At 45.8% G+C, this 14030-nt stretch overlaps 1 protein-coding gene and 1 pseudogene across 1 annotated transcript in view; one reads left to right on the top strand and one right to left on the bottom strand.

Annotated features, from left to right (window-relative positions):
• LRP2 (LDL receptor related protein 2) overlaps positions 1–14030 on the bottom strand; it is a 449269-nt gene that overhangs the window by 422464 nt on the left and 12775 nt on the right. The window lies entirely within an intron of this gene.
• LOC134946308 (5S ribosomal RNA) lies at positions 3469–3588 on the top strand (annotated as a pseudogene).

The following is a 14030-nucleotide window of genomic DNA, read 5'->3' as shown; positions in this document are numbered from 1 at the left end:
TGTCTCGGGTACGCCTGACCTTTTGCTTTCCCTGGAGGGCGAAAGGAATGAAAAGTGGTACTCTTAGCCTTCGGAGCAAAAGGATTAGTACCAGGGAGAAATGCAATCTTGGTATTCGCCAAGTCAGTCACAATCTTGTTCAGATCCTCCCCAAAAAGGATGTCTCCCTTAAAAGTGAGCATCTCCAAAGTCTTTTTGGAGCCCAGGTCCACCTTCCAGGACCTCAACCATAAAATTCAGCGAGCCAGGATAGACGCATCAGAGTCCGCCTCCTGAATATAGTGGGAGGCTGTGGTAATATAAGACAGATATTGTCTGGCAGTGTCAGAAAAATCCCGAGGCAGCTTATCCTCAATTGCCTGAACCCATGCTTCAATTCCTTTCGCAGCCGTGAGGCCGCCATAGTGGGTCTATGTACAGCACTTGTAAGAGAGTAAATAGACTTCAGGCAACCCTCCACACGCTTATCCGTTGGTTCCTTCAGTGAGGTGACAGTGGTGACAGGCAGAGTTGATGACACCATGCGACATGAGAGTCCACCGGTGGTGGAGTTTCCCACTTGTTACTCAACTCCACAGGGATAGGATAGCGAGCTAGCATCTTTTTGGACAAGGAAAATTTCTTTCCTGGAGACGACCAGGATTCCTGACGTATGTCAATTAAATGGTCAGAATGTGGTAAGACTACTTTAGTGACCTACTGACGTTTGAACTTATCCGGTTTCTTAGATGCAGTCGTGGGCTCGATCTCTTCATCTATTTGGAGAATCAGCTTAATAGCCTCCACTAGGTCAGGAACATCAACCTGGGTTATAGATTCCTCATCAGAAGCTACTGTATCAGTGCCTGACGGATCAGTATATTCCCCATCCTCATCGGATGAATTATCCGAAATATTAGTGGACTGTGAGGAAGAAATGGCCCGCTTAGCTGACCCCTTGGCCCCAGAGGGGCGTGGGGTAGACTTTTGTCTAACTAAAGATTGATTTAATTGTTGTAACTGGGTAGACAGAGTGTCTGCCCAAGGCAGATTGACTACAGGGACAATATGTGGCTGTAATGGCACAGGAGGTCCCACAGGGGGTGCAAGACGTGTCACAAACGTATTCAGCATATATGGGAACGCTGTTCAAGGTGGGTCCTGATTGGCCGCAGGTGCTGCAGGTTGACTGGGAGGAATATGGCACCCAGTACCTGAACCGGCAGCTAAATCTTCCCCCTCAGGTAAATCCGTGGTGCCAGCACTGCACGATGCAGAAGCTTCCATGGATTTCCCGCCCTGTGTGGCAGACATTATAGGGAATGTAGCCTTAGAGCGTAACAGTACAATATAGCCAAACACAATACCTGCAAATAACCCCGTTACGTGACAGCAAATACAGGCACAAACAGAGGATTTAAGCAGTATGAGGTGACTGAAATACACAGTAAAAAATACCAAACCGTATATACTGTGTGGCACTATATATATATATATATATATGTGTGTATGTATATATATATATATATATATATATATGAGACCCTGACACACCTAGCCCCTCCGGGTACAGAATATAGTGATAGCAAGTAGTGTGATACACGAGAATGAAATCTACACAGCAGCTACAGGCACACTCAGTCACAGGTACAATGCAGAAGTTATTACAGATAAACAATAAAACTGCACTGGACTAGTAAAACTACATGTGGATATGTATGAATATAGATATAACAATGCACAGTAGATACTGGATGTATAGCACAAAATACTTGTACTAAATATTCAGCTGATTGTTTGGTACTTTATCTCCGTCCACTTGATCACTCTCTGCACTTTGATAAACCTCCCCCACAGTTATATAATGAATATGGCTTTAAAGTGCAGACTATCCACTTTAATTTGGGGGTATGCACATCCAAACTGAAGGAAGGTTTTTGAATTACAGCTGTTTAATATGTAGCCCTTTCTTTTTTAAGGGACCAAAAGTAATTGAAGTACTAGAGGTTTGTAGAGGGTACCCCTGGCGCTTGGTCTTTTAAAGATGATTACAAATGCAACTCAAAAACAATACCATATATCGCATGCCAAATATTTCTAGATGGCCAGTTTTGCTGATACATATGACTCAATGGATAAAAAGAAACAATATTTATTGAGCTAAAAAACAGACAACACATGTACATGTGACAAGAACAATATAAGAAAGTGACTCGTGCATCCAGTGGTAAGCCGGATCAACTGATATATAGAATCCTGCTGGGGGGATACTACCCCAAAAGGTTGTTTCCTGGTGAGTACCACGACTGGTCACCACAGACCTGGTTATAGTGCAGTGATGGTTTGGGTCTCTGTGCAAAAGCAGGCAATAAAGTGACTGGTGCGTACGTGGAAATATGAATCTCTCACCGTTAGGTTCCCGTGCGGTGGGCTAGTTTGAAATGAGCAAGTTGGTCCAAGGCTGATAGGCCTGGCACCACTGCCACGGGTGTTATCAGCAGGGAGTCCTGGAAGTGTGCAGCTCCTTCTCCAAATTTGATTTGGAGAAGGAGCTGCACAATTCAGTTGAATTCTGCAAAGTTGATTGGATAATGTTTCTCAGTTCAGATGGACAATGAGCCCAAAAATACTGTGAAAGCAACCAGGAGTTAAAAAGTGGAATATTCGCCATTCACCTGCTCTCAACCTGATTGAGCATGCATTTCACTTGCTGGAGAAAATATTAAAGGAAGAAAGACCCAAGAACAAACAACAACTGAAGACTTCTGCAGTAAAGGCCTCACACAGGAAACTCAGCATTTGGTGATGTCTATGGGTTCCAGACTTCAGGCAATCATTTATTGTAAAGGATTCTTAACAAAGTATTATATAAAAACATACATCTATAGATGGTATAGTACAACAATGCTGGTTAATTTTCCTTTGGATGTTGTATGCTATACATTCATTGGTGGACTAGATTCTATTAAAGAGACAATGTCATCATGAAAGTCTTATATCTAATGTTCTACGTTTTAAATATAAATATAGGATAATTTTCTTTTTATTTCTGTTTTATTGATATTAAATCACTGGGGGGCATCTATAAATCGTAAGAGGGACGCAAATGTCATTAAACTGTATTTGCTAGTAATGGGACTGAAACCATTTAGAGTTGGGGGCAATGATGCATCAGAATATGCACCAAATCAGTAAAAAATAAAAAGATAATTTCAGAATTAAAGGACACAGTTAAATTAAATGACCAGGAAGGGTTTGTGTGTGTCTGTGTGTGTATGTGTGTGTGTATATATATATATATATATATATATATATATATATATACACACACACACACACACACACACACACACACACACACATACAGGAAAAGAGTCCGCACTCATGTGTAGATGAGAGAAAAACAGGATTTATTCCTTAACCGAACGGCATGTTGAAGTACAGCCTGTATGAGGATCCCCAGCGGAAATTTTTTTTTGGTTTAGTGATATTTACAGCCACACCACACTGGCAAACATCCAATTCCGGCCGATCTTGGAAACTAAGCAGTGTTGGGCCCAGTCAGTACCAGCTCTGGTGACGGTCTGGGAATACTGGGTGCTGTACATCACTCACTTAATACCACAATGGACCGGGCATTGTGCATCCTGTGGGGCTTCCCTTCAACAGGGCAGTCTGGAATTCTTGCACACACAACCTCTTATGCATATTGGCTGTTGCAACAAGTGGGCATCGTTCTTTAGTGGGTCCTTCCGTGTCACTTGCTATTAGATCTTTATTCATTTCCTTTGTATATTCCACTATCTAGCAGAATACCTTCAGAATACCTGGTCATGCTGATCTTTACCTTATCTTTAACTTTATCATATCCTTTTCTTTAACACACTTCATTTCATTCATGCACTATTCTTTGCACCGCTGTTTTGGCATACAGCATCCTTGTCATTCCCCTCAATATCAGCGCGCCAGGTGACTAGCCAGGCTGCTGAGAACACCCGCCGCTTGTTATGCCCCGCTCCGGAGCCGTTGCTAAGCACGGCACAGGGTTTGTGTACCTTGGTTACCAGCGTCACGGAGCGGGAGGAGGAGATGCATTAGGCATGCCCTGCTCTGTCTCCGCCCACGTCCTGACGCTTCTGTGTTGATTTTGGCGCCATTTGAGGTTTATATTCATACTCTGACAACAGTGCGGTTAGCCCCTGAGGAAGACCAGTCGGTTGAAATAGCTGTCGGGCTGTGTTTGCTATATTTGCTGTACTTCAACATGCCGTTTGGTTAAGGAATAAATCCATTTTTTCTTTCATCTACATTGTTTACTTTTTCTGCATCGCTGGAGAAGTGAGTGTCTTTACATATATATATATATATATATATATATATATATATATATAGCACTGAGCAAAAGTTTTAGGCAGGTGTGAAAAACAGCTGCAAAGTAAGAATGCTTTCAAAAATAGAAGTGTTAATAGTTTATTTTTATCAATTAACAAAATGCAAAGTGAATGAACAGAAGAGAATCTACATCAAATTAATATTTGGTGTGATCACTCTTTGTCTTCAAAACAGCATTCTCCTAGGTACCCTTGTACACAGTTTTTGAATGAACTTGGCATGAAGGTTATTCTAAACATCTTGGGAGAACTAACCACATATTTCTGCGGATGTAGGCTTGCTCAAATCCCTCAGTCTCTACACATGTAGTCTCAGAAAGACTCGATGATGTTGAGATCAGGGTTCTGTGGGGGTCATAACATTACTTTCAGGACTCCTTATTCTTAGTTACACTTAAGATAGTTCTTAATGACCAGAGACGTAACTAGGGTAGGACGAGCAGGGTGTGTGCCCTGGGCGCCGTGGCGGGCACAGCTGAGGGGGGGGTGCCACTGTCCAGGGCATCGCACCCACCCACACACCCGCAGCCACCTGACCGCCCGCAGCCGCTTCTGCACCCCCAATCCGCAGTCGCCGAGCAAGTCCCGGTGGTGCTCGGCGGCATTACTGCAGTAGCAGCTCCTAGCCTCCCTCCTTGCTAGGGCTGCTGCCGGGAGCGTGACCGCGATGCCAGCGTCACCCTCCCTGAGCTTCTGTCTGCCGCCAGACCTCACCGTCACCGCCGGCTCCCTGCTCAAGCTGGGAGGTGAGGAGGGGGAAGGGGGGAAACATTAGACACAGAGAGAGGCATAGAATAAGGGGGGAGGGTCACCGAGAGGCAAAAGAAAGAAGGGGAGGGGAGATACATCCGGAGGCATAGAATAAGGGATGGGAGGACACAGTGAAGCAAAGAATGAAGGTGGAGAAAGGACACAGATAGACATAGGGGGTATCCAATTAGCCCCAATGCCGTTTCGGCTGATAAAAACGGCCAGTTATCACGATTAATGACCAATGGTCATTATCACGGTATCCAATTACAGGCCATTTTTATCAGCCGAAATTGGACCCGTGATCGTGTGATAATACATGGGAATAGGGATAAGTCCCCAATCCCATGTGTTATCGCAGCTACGGCAGGACACCTATCGCGGATTATGCTTTGGATGCCTGAGGCATTGGGGCTAATTGGATAGCCCCTGGCGATAAAATTACCCCAGCGGTCATTGACAGTGGGTAACTAGGTACCCCCCATAGAATGATGGAGGAGACGATGCGTGCTGATGGTGTGCTGAGAGACGTCACGGGATGATGATGATGGTGTGATGAGAGACGAAGCAGGGGGAGGTGATGGTGTGCTGAGAGACTTCACAGGGGGAGGTGATGGTGTGCTGAGAGACAAAGCAGGGGAAGGTGATGGTGTGCTGAGAGACGTCACAGGGGGAGGTGATGGTGTGCTAAGAAACGACAGACAGGGAGGTGATGCTGTGCTGAGAGATGACACAGTGAGGTGATGGTGTGCTGATAGATGACACGGGGAGGTGATGGTGTGCTGAGAGATGACACGGGGAGGTGGTGGTGTGCTAAGAGATGACACGGGGAGGTGTTGGTGTGCTGAGTGATGACAGAAAGGAAGGTGATGGTGTGCTGAGAGACAACACGGGGAGGTGATGGTGTGCTGAGAAATGACGCAGTGGGGAGGTAATGGTGTGCTGAGAGATGCAGGAAGGAGATGATGGTGTAGCTGAGAGACATAGGGGGCAGGAAGTGACAAGGGGGGCACGTGTCTGGTTGAACTGCTATTGTATGATGATGACTTTGTTAATATTCCTACACAAACAGGTGTCTTCCAGGCGATCTGACTTACATGAATAGTGAATACCAACTGAAGACAACCTTCTTCCCAAAGAGGATTCATTTCTTCAGAGGTTTCACATTGTGAGAAACAATCATATAGGTGTATAAAATGGAAAGGAATGTTCCCATAGTGACGAGAGACAGCTGGACGGGTGGCGTGTCATGTTTGCACGGCCCATTTTCAGTGACCACGCCCACTTTTTGGCACGCGATCACCTTAGGCGCGCACACATATCGTTCTTTATGTTTTTTTGTTGGGTTTTTTTGTTTTTGTTTTTTTGGGGGGCGCCGTTCTTCATCTTGCCCTGGGCACCGAAGACCCTAGTTACGTCTCTGTTAATGACATTGGCTGCATGTTTGGGGTCATTGTCCTGCTGCAGAATAAATTTGGAGCCAATCAGACACCTCCCTGATGGTACTGAATGATGGCTAAGTACCTACCTGTATTTCTCAGCATTGAGGACACCATTAATCCTGATCAAATCCCGAACTCCTTTTGCTGAAATGCAGACCCAAACTTGCAAGGAACCTCCACCATGCTTTACTGCTGCATGCAGACACTTATCATTGTATTGCTCTCCAGCTCATCGGCAAACAAACTGCCTTCTGTTACAGACAAATATTTCAAATTTTGTTTCATCAGTCCAGAGCACCTGCTGCTATTTTTCTGCACCCCAGTTCCTATATTTTCATGCATAGTGTAAACACTTGGCCTTGTTTCCACATCGAAGGTATGGCTTTTTGGCCACAATTCTTCCATGAAGACCACTTCCACCCAGACTTCTCCGAACAGTAGATGGGAGTACTTGGGTCGCACTGGTTTCTGCCAGTACTGAGCTAATGGCACTGCTTGACACCTTCTGATTTCGAAGGGAAGTAAGCATGATATGTCTTTCATCTGATGCACTAAGTTTCCTTGGCCGACCACTGCGTCTATGGTCCTCACTATTGCCTGTTTCTTTGTGCTTCAATGCTGAGAAATACAGGCAGGTACTTATCCATCATGCAATACCATCATGGAGCCGTCTGATTAGCTCCAAATTTACTACATACCGTATGGTATTCTCTAAAGAATAAATCATTGGAACTGACTTTCTGCCAGGATACCGTCAGATGGGATGCCACTGTCTGTATTCCATTTATGTGTCTATAATAACATGCACAGTTATAAAAGTATTTCTTGAGGGACAAACAGCTGCCGTGATGGTCTAAAATGTACATGTTGAGAGTAATGTTGGCAACAGTATACCTGATGTGGGGCTCAATGTCCAGGATTACAGAGGGGAAATCGGCAAATTGCATGGGAAAGCGGCACCATTAGAGGTGCTGCTTTCATACAGGGACGTGCTTTCAACCTATGAAAGTACGCCCCTGTGAGTGAGGCCACAGTGATTGGCCAGTGGATCCCTCACTGGATCAGCTGTCAATCACTGTGTGGGCGTCGGTGTCGGGGAGGTGCGGGCGGCGGAGATGTGGGATGCGGCGGAGTGGCGGGATGCGGCGGCGGGACGCGGCAGTCAGGGCTATTGTGCAGAATTTGGCAGCAGAGCGGTACCCATTTCAAAAATGGCGCCTCAGCGTCATTTTTGAAATGCAAGATGGCCGGCGCGAGCCAATCATAGCTCGCCGCGTCATCGCCCCGCCCCCTCCCGCTGACTTATATAAGTCAGCGCGAGGCAGCGGCTGTCAGTCCGACGGCGGCGGAGGAGCAGAGAAGAGCTCCTGAAGAGAGAAGCCGCCGTGGAAGTCCAGGATGGGCGGCGGCTATGCAAAAGAGCTTAGCAGCCGCCGCCCGCCAGGTGAAGACGCTGGAAGCCCTGGGAAGGTGACGGCCTTTAAGCTCTTTTGCACGGCCACCGCCTTCCCAGGTGAAGACGCCGGAAGCCCTGGGGAGGTGGCACCCCCCAGGTGAAGACGTCGGAGCCCTGGGAAGGTGGCGGCCACGCAAAAGAGCGTAAAGGCCGCCAGCCCCCAGGTGAAGAGAAACCCTGCATAATAAAACTTTTTTTTAAAAGACGTGCTGTGTTTTTTTTTTTTTTTCTTTACAGGTGGACTACAGGTGCCAGCGGGCCCTTTATGTCCGGGAATGCTGGCACTTGTGGTTCTCCAAGTGCCAGCATGCTGGGGCAGGCTTGCTGGGACCTGTAGGACACCTGTTAGGAACAATATTAGCATACAATGAACCCTGCACCCACTACCACCAGGGGTGCGGGACATAGCCCTGGGCTATCAGCCCAGTGCTGGTTGTTGCTCGGGAGGGGGGACCCCATTTTTATTTTTTGGGGGGCCCACTTTCCGAGGAATTCCAGCCCTGGGCTGAGTGGCTTGGGGGGGCACTTTAATGGCATGGCAGGGGGACCCCACACTGAGTGTCTCCCCTGCTATGGCATTAGCCCCCCCCCCCCCCCCCCCCCCCGGCTGGTTCTGCCTGGTGCTGGTTTTAGTGGTATGTGGGGGGACTGCACCTTTTTTTTTTTTCCCCTTCAATGGGGGTGGGTTTAGCTGCCAGTGCCTCCCCAGCCGGCGAGCTCACCGCACGTCACTGGTATGATGAGCTGCACATAAAACCTAACGATATCTCTAGCAACACTATGCATGCTAATGAAGGATGGAACAGTGATAGTTCCGATCAGCATTAACAACGCTCAATGTGTACCAAGGTACGGAATTGTCGCCCCGTCTGACTGACGTATCGGCTGGGTACACATTGCTCCAGTGTGTACCCAACTAAAGACAGGTGAATTCAGGAAATCCTACAGGCTAACATGATTCTAATCATGTAATGATTTGGGATTCAGTATTTTATTTTTATCCACTGTATTTTTAATTTGTGACACAAAATTAAAAATATACAGGTGAAACTTAGAAAATTAGAATAGCGTGCAAAAGTTCATTTATTTCAGTAATTTAATTTAAAAGGTGAAACTAATAAATTATATAGATATACTCATTACATGCAAAGTGAGATATTTCAAGCCTTTATTTGTTATAATTTTGATGATTGTGTTTTACAGTTAAGAAAACCCCAAATCCAAAATCTCAGAAAATTTTAATTTTACATAAAACTAATTTTAATAAAAAGTATTTTAAATACAGAAATGTCGGCCCTCTGAAAAGTATAATTGTGCACATGTACTCAGTACTTGGTTTAGGCCCCTTTTGCATGAATTATTGCCTCAATGTGGCGTGGCATGGATTCTATCAGCCTATGGCACTGCTGAGGTGTTATGGAAGACCAGGATGCTTCAATAGCGGCCTTCAGCTCTTCTGCATTGTCCAGTCTCATGTCTCTCATCTTTCTATTTTGCTCTCAAGAGTGATGCTTAAAGAGCCACGCCATCAAAGCCAGTCTGGCCAGGTCCGGGTAGACAAAAGGGCCCTGAACTAAGAGGTCTGGGCGTTGAGGAAGTAGTAGAGAACACTCTATCGAGAGACCCTGCAGGTCTGAGAACCAATGCCGTCTAGGCCACGCTGGAGCGACTAGAAGTAGTATTCCTCCATGTTGCTTGAACTTCTGTATTACCCGGGGCAGGAGTGACACTGGAGGGAACATGTATGGCATCCGAAAGTTCCATGGAATTGCCAGTGCGTCCACGAACACTGCTTGAGGATCCCTTGTCCTTGCTCCGAAGACCGAAACCTTGTGATTGTGTCGAGATGACATCAGGTCTACATCTGGTAGGCCCCACTTGTCCACTAGGAGTTGAAAGACTTCCAGATGAAGACTCCACTCTCCGGCTTGCACATCCTGACGACTGAGGAAGTCCGCTTCCCAGTTGAGAACTCCCGGGATGAACACTGCCGATTTGGCTGGCAGATGGTGTTCCGCCCAACAGAAGATATCTGACACTTCCATCATTGCCATGCGGCTTCGAGTGATGCCTTGATGATTTATGTACGCCACCATGGTGGCATTGTCTGATTGTACTTGAACAGGCCTGTTCTGTACCAGAGGCAGGGCCAGTGTCAATGCATTGAACACTGCCCGCAATTCCAGAATGTTTTTCGGGAGTAAAGATTCCTCCCTGGTCCACCGACCCTGGAGAAAGTGTTGCTCCAACACCACGCCCCAACCCCGCAAACTGTCGTCCGTTGTCAGGAGGACCCAGTTGGAGAGCCATAAGGGACGGCCCATGTTCAACTGTTGGTCCTGTAGCAACAAGCTCAGTGACAGACGAACCTCCGGAGTCAAGGAGATCATTTGCGACCTGATCCGATGAGGCAGGCTGTCCCATTTGGAAAGGATTAACCTCGGCAGAGGGCGGGAGTGAAATTAAGCGTACTCTAACATGTCGAAAGCCGACACCATGAGGCCTAGTACTTGCATCACCGAGTGTATCGACACTCTCTGGCAAGAGAGGAAGCATCTGATCTTCGGCTGAAGTTTCAGGACCTTCTCCGGAGACAGAAACAGTCTTTGGCTGTGTGTGTCGAGCAGGCTGACGGGCAGCCCAGGATTGTTCAGATTTGGGCTTAGTCGTTTTGGAAGTACGAGCCTTTCTCGGGTACGTCTGACCTTTTGCTTTACCTGGAGGTCGAAAGGAACGGAAAGTTGTACTCTCAGCCTTCTGGGTAGAAGGATTAGTACTTGGGAGGAACGCAGTCTTGGCAGTCGCCAAGTCAGTCACAATCTTGTTCAGATCCTCCCCAAATAGTATGTCTCACTTGAAAGGAAGCACCTCCAAAGTCTTTTTAGAGTCCAGGTCCACTTTGCAGGACCTCAACCACAGAATCCGGCGAGCCAGGATAGATGTACTAGATGCATTGGCCACTAGGATCTCTGCATCAGAGACCGCCTCCTAAATATAGTGAGAGGCTATGGTAATATACGACAGATATTGTCTGGCAGTGTCAGAAAAATCCTGAGGTAGCTCATCCTCAATAGCCTGAACCCATGCTTCAATTCCTTTTGCCGCGCAAGAGGCCGCCATAGTGGGTCTATGTACAGCACTGGTAAGAGTGTAAATAGTCTTCAGGCATCCCTCCACATGCTTATCTGTCGGTTCTTTCAGTGAGGTGACAGTGGTGACAGGCAGAGTAGATAACACCACAAGATGGGCGACATGAGAGTCCACCGGCGGTGGAGTTTCCCACTTGTTACTCAACTCCGCAGGGATAGGATAATGAACTAGCATATTTTTAGACAGGGAAAACTTCTTTCCTGGAGATGACCAGGATTACTGACGTATGTCAATTAATAGGTCAGAATGTGGTAAAACTACTTTAGTAACCTTCTGATGCTTAAACTTATCCGGTTTCTTAGACGTAACAGGAGGCTCAATGTCATCATCAATCTGGAGAATCAGCTTGATAGCCTCCACGAGGTCAGGAACATCAACCTGGGTTGTAGATTCCTTATCAGAAGCAACTGTATCAGTGTCTGATGGATCAGTATATTCCCCATCCTCATCGGAAGAATTATCCGAAATATTAGTGGACTGTGAGGAAGAAATGGCCCGTTTAGATTAGGGGTGTACTTTTGTCTAACCAAAGTCTGATTTAATTGCTGTAACTGGGTAGACAAAGTATCCGCCCATGGAGGATTGACTACAGGGACAATATGTGGCTGTAATGGCACGGGAGGCCCCACAGGGGGCGTAAGACACGTTACAAGCGTAGTCAGCATATTTGAAAAGCTGCCCAAGGTGGTACCTGAGTGGCTACAGTTGCCGCAGGCGGACTGGGAAATGTATGACACCCAGTGCCTGATCCAGCAGCTAACACTTCACCCACTGGTGAATCCGTGACAACAGCACTGTATGATGCAGGAGCGTCCGCAGATGTCCCGTCCTGTGTAGCAGACATTATGTAGCCTTAGGGCATAACAGTACAATATAGCCAGACAAACACAAAAAAACAGCAAGTAATCCCCTGTGTTTGTGACAGTAAATACAGAGCACAAACAGAGGATTTAAGCGGTGTGGGGTGACTGAAAAATACAGTGAGAAATACAAACAGTATACCCTGTGTAGCACTATAAATTATATGAGACCCTGACGAGCCTAGTTTTCCAGGGTAGAGAATATAGTGATAGCAAAATGTGTGATACACAAGAATGGAATCCACACAGCAGCTATAGGCACACTCAGTCACAGGTACAATGCAGGAATTATTACATATACAATAAAACTGCACTGGACTAGTAATTCCATATAAGTATGTATGTATACAGATATAACAGGATAGGAAACAGACAGTCGTAGTTAATGGAGTGCAATCTATGGAGGGAAATGTTACCAGTGGAGTACCCCAGGGATCTGTACTTGGTCCAGTTCTCTTTAATATCTTTGTTGGTGACATTGCAGATGGTATTGAAGGGAAGATATGCCTTTTTGCAGATGATACAAAGATATGCAACAGGGTAGACACACCGGGAGGGGTCAAACAAATGATTAATGACCTAGGTAGGCTTGAGAAATGGTCAAGAACGTGGCAACTACAGTTTAATGCTAAAAAATGCAAAATCATGCACTTGGGTCTCAAAAACCCAAAGGCTAAGTATAGTATCAAGGGTACTATAATGGAAACTACTGAGGAGGAAAGAGATTTAGGAGTCACTATTTCAAGTGACTTGAAGGCAGGAAAGCAATGCAACAAAGCAATGAGAAAGGCAAGTCAGATGCTTGGTTGCATAGGGAGAGGAATCAGTAGCAGGAAAAAAGAAGTGATAATGCCACTGTATAGGTCATTGGTACGGCCCCATCTGGAATACTGTGTCCAGTTCTGTAGACCCTATCTCCAGAAGGATATAAATACATTAGAGAGTGTACAAAGAAGGGCAACTAAAGTGGTGCATGGCCTACATCACAAAACTTACCCGGAAAGGCTAAAAGATCTTAACATGTATAGTTTGGAGGAGAGAAGGGAAAGGGGGGACATGATAGAAACTTTTAAATATATCAAGGGTCTTAACAAAGTTCAGGAGGGAAACATTCTTCAAAGGAAAAGAAGTATTAGAACTCGAGGGCATACATTGAGACTGGAGCGGGGGAGGTTCAGGGGAAATTTAAGGAAAAATTACTTCACAGAAAGGGTAGTGGATAAGTGGAATAGCCTCCCATCAGAGGTGGTAGAGGCTAAGACTGTAGGGCAATTTAAACATGCTTGGGACAGGCATATGCATATCCTTACAAGGAATTAAGGTTAAAAAAGGGTTGAGATTGCCTAAAGGATAAAATAAAAAAGGGGCAGACTAGATGGGCCAAGTGGTTCTTATCTGCCGTCAAATTCTATGTTTCTATGTAACAATGCACAGTAAACACTGGATGTATATCACAGAATACCTGTACTAAATATTCATGTCATGATGAGTGCGCTCACATGACCAGAGACCGGCAGGAGAGGAGGTCAGATAAGCAGCACAGACGCCAGAGCCCGGCGATCAGCGGCGCGCTACGAGCAGATAAACACTTAAGTATCTTTTTTTGTCCCTACTTGCCTATCGATCTCCTATACACATTTAAGAATCAGTGTGCATTGGTCTCTTTGGCAAATGTTATGCCAATTATCACAATATAGCGCATCAGCACCTATTCATATGCAGGTTTTTACTGGATTATAAAGCTATTGTGCATACCATAGCTAAGCACATTGCAAAAATCACCTAGCATATGCTCTTTTGGGGGATCATTTATATGTCCCCTCTTTGGGTTTATTGTGGCAATTTCTGTCTGTCTATGACATGTTAGACAGATACATTATAGACACACTGTGGATACATGCTATATGAGTTATTGTGGCAAATTTTTCTGTTTCAAAGACAACGCTTATACTTTGTTAGGCACCATGGTACTAATTAGCCATTAATTGGATAATTGAGATTG

The sequence above is a fragment of the Pseudophryne corroboree genome, chromosome 7 (assembly GCF_028390025.1).
Source record: "Pseudophryne corroboree isolate aPseCor3 chromosome 7, aPseCor3.hap2, whole genome shotgun sequence".
Classification (NCBI taxonomy): Eukaryota; Metazoa; Chordata; class Amphibia; order Anura; family Myobatrachidae; genus Pseudophryne; species Pseudophryne corroboree.
Note: the sequence above shows the minus strand (reverse complement) of the source record. Positions and strands in the feature narration are given on the sequence as shown.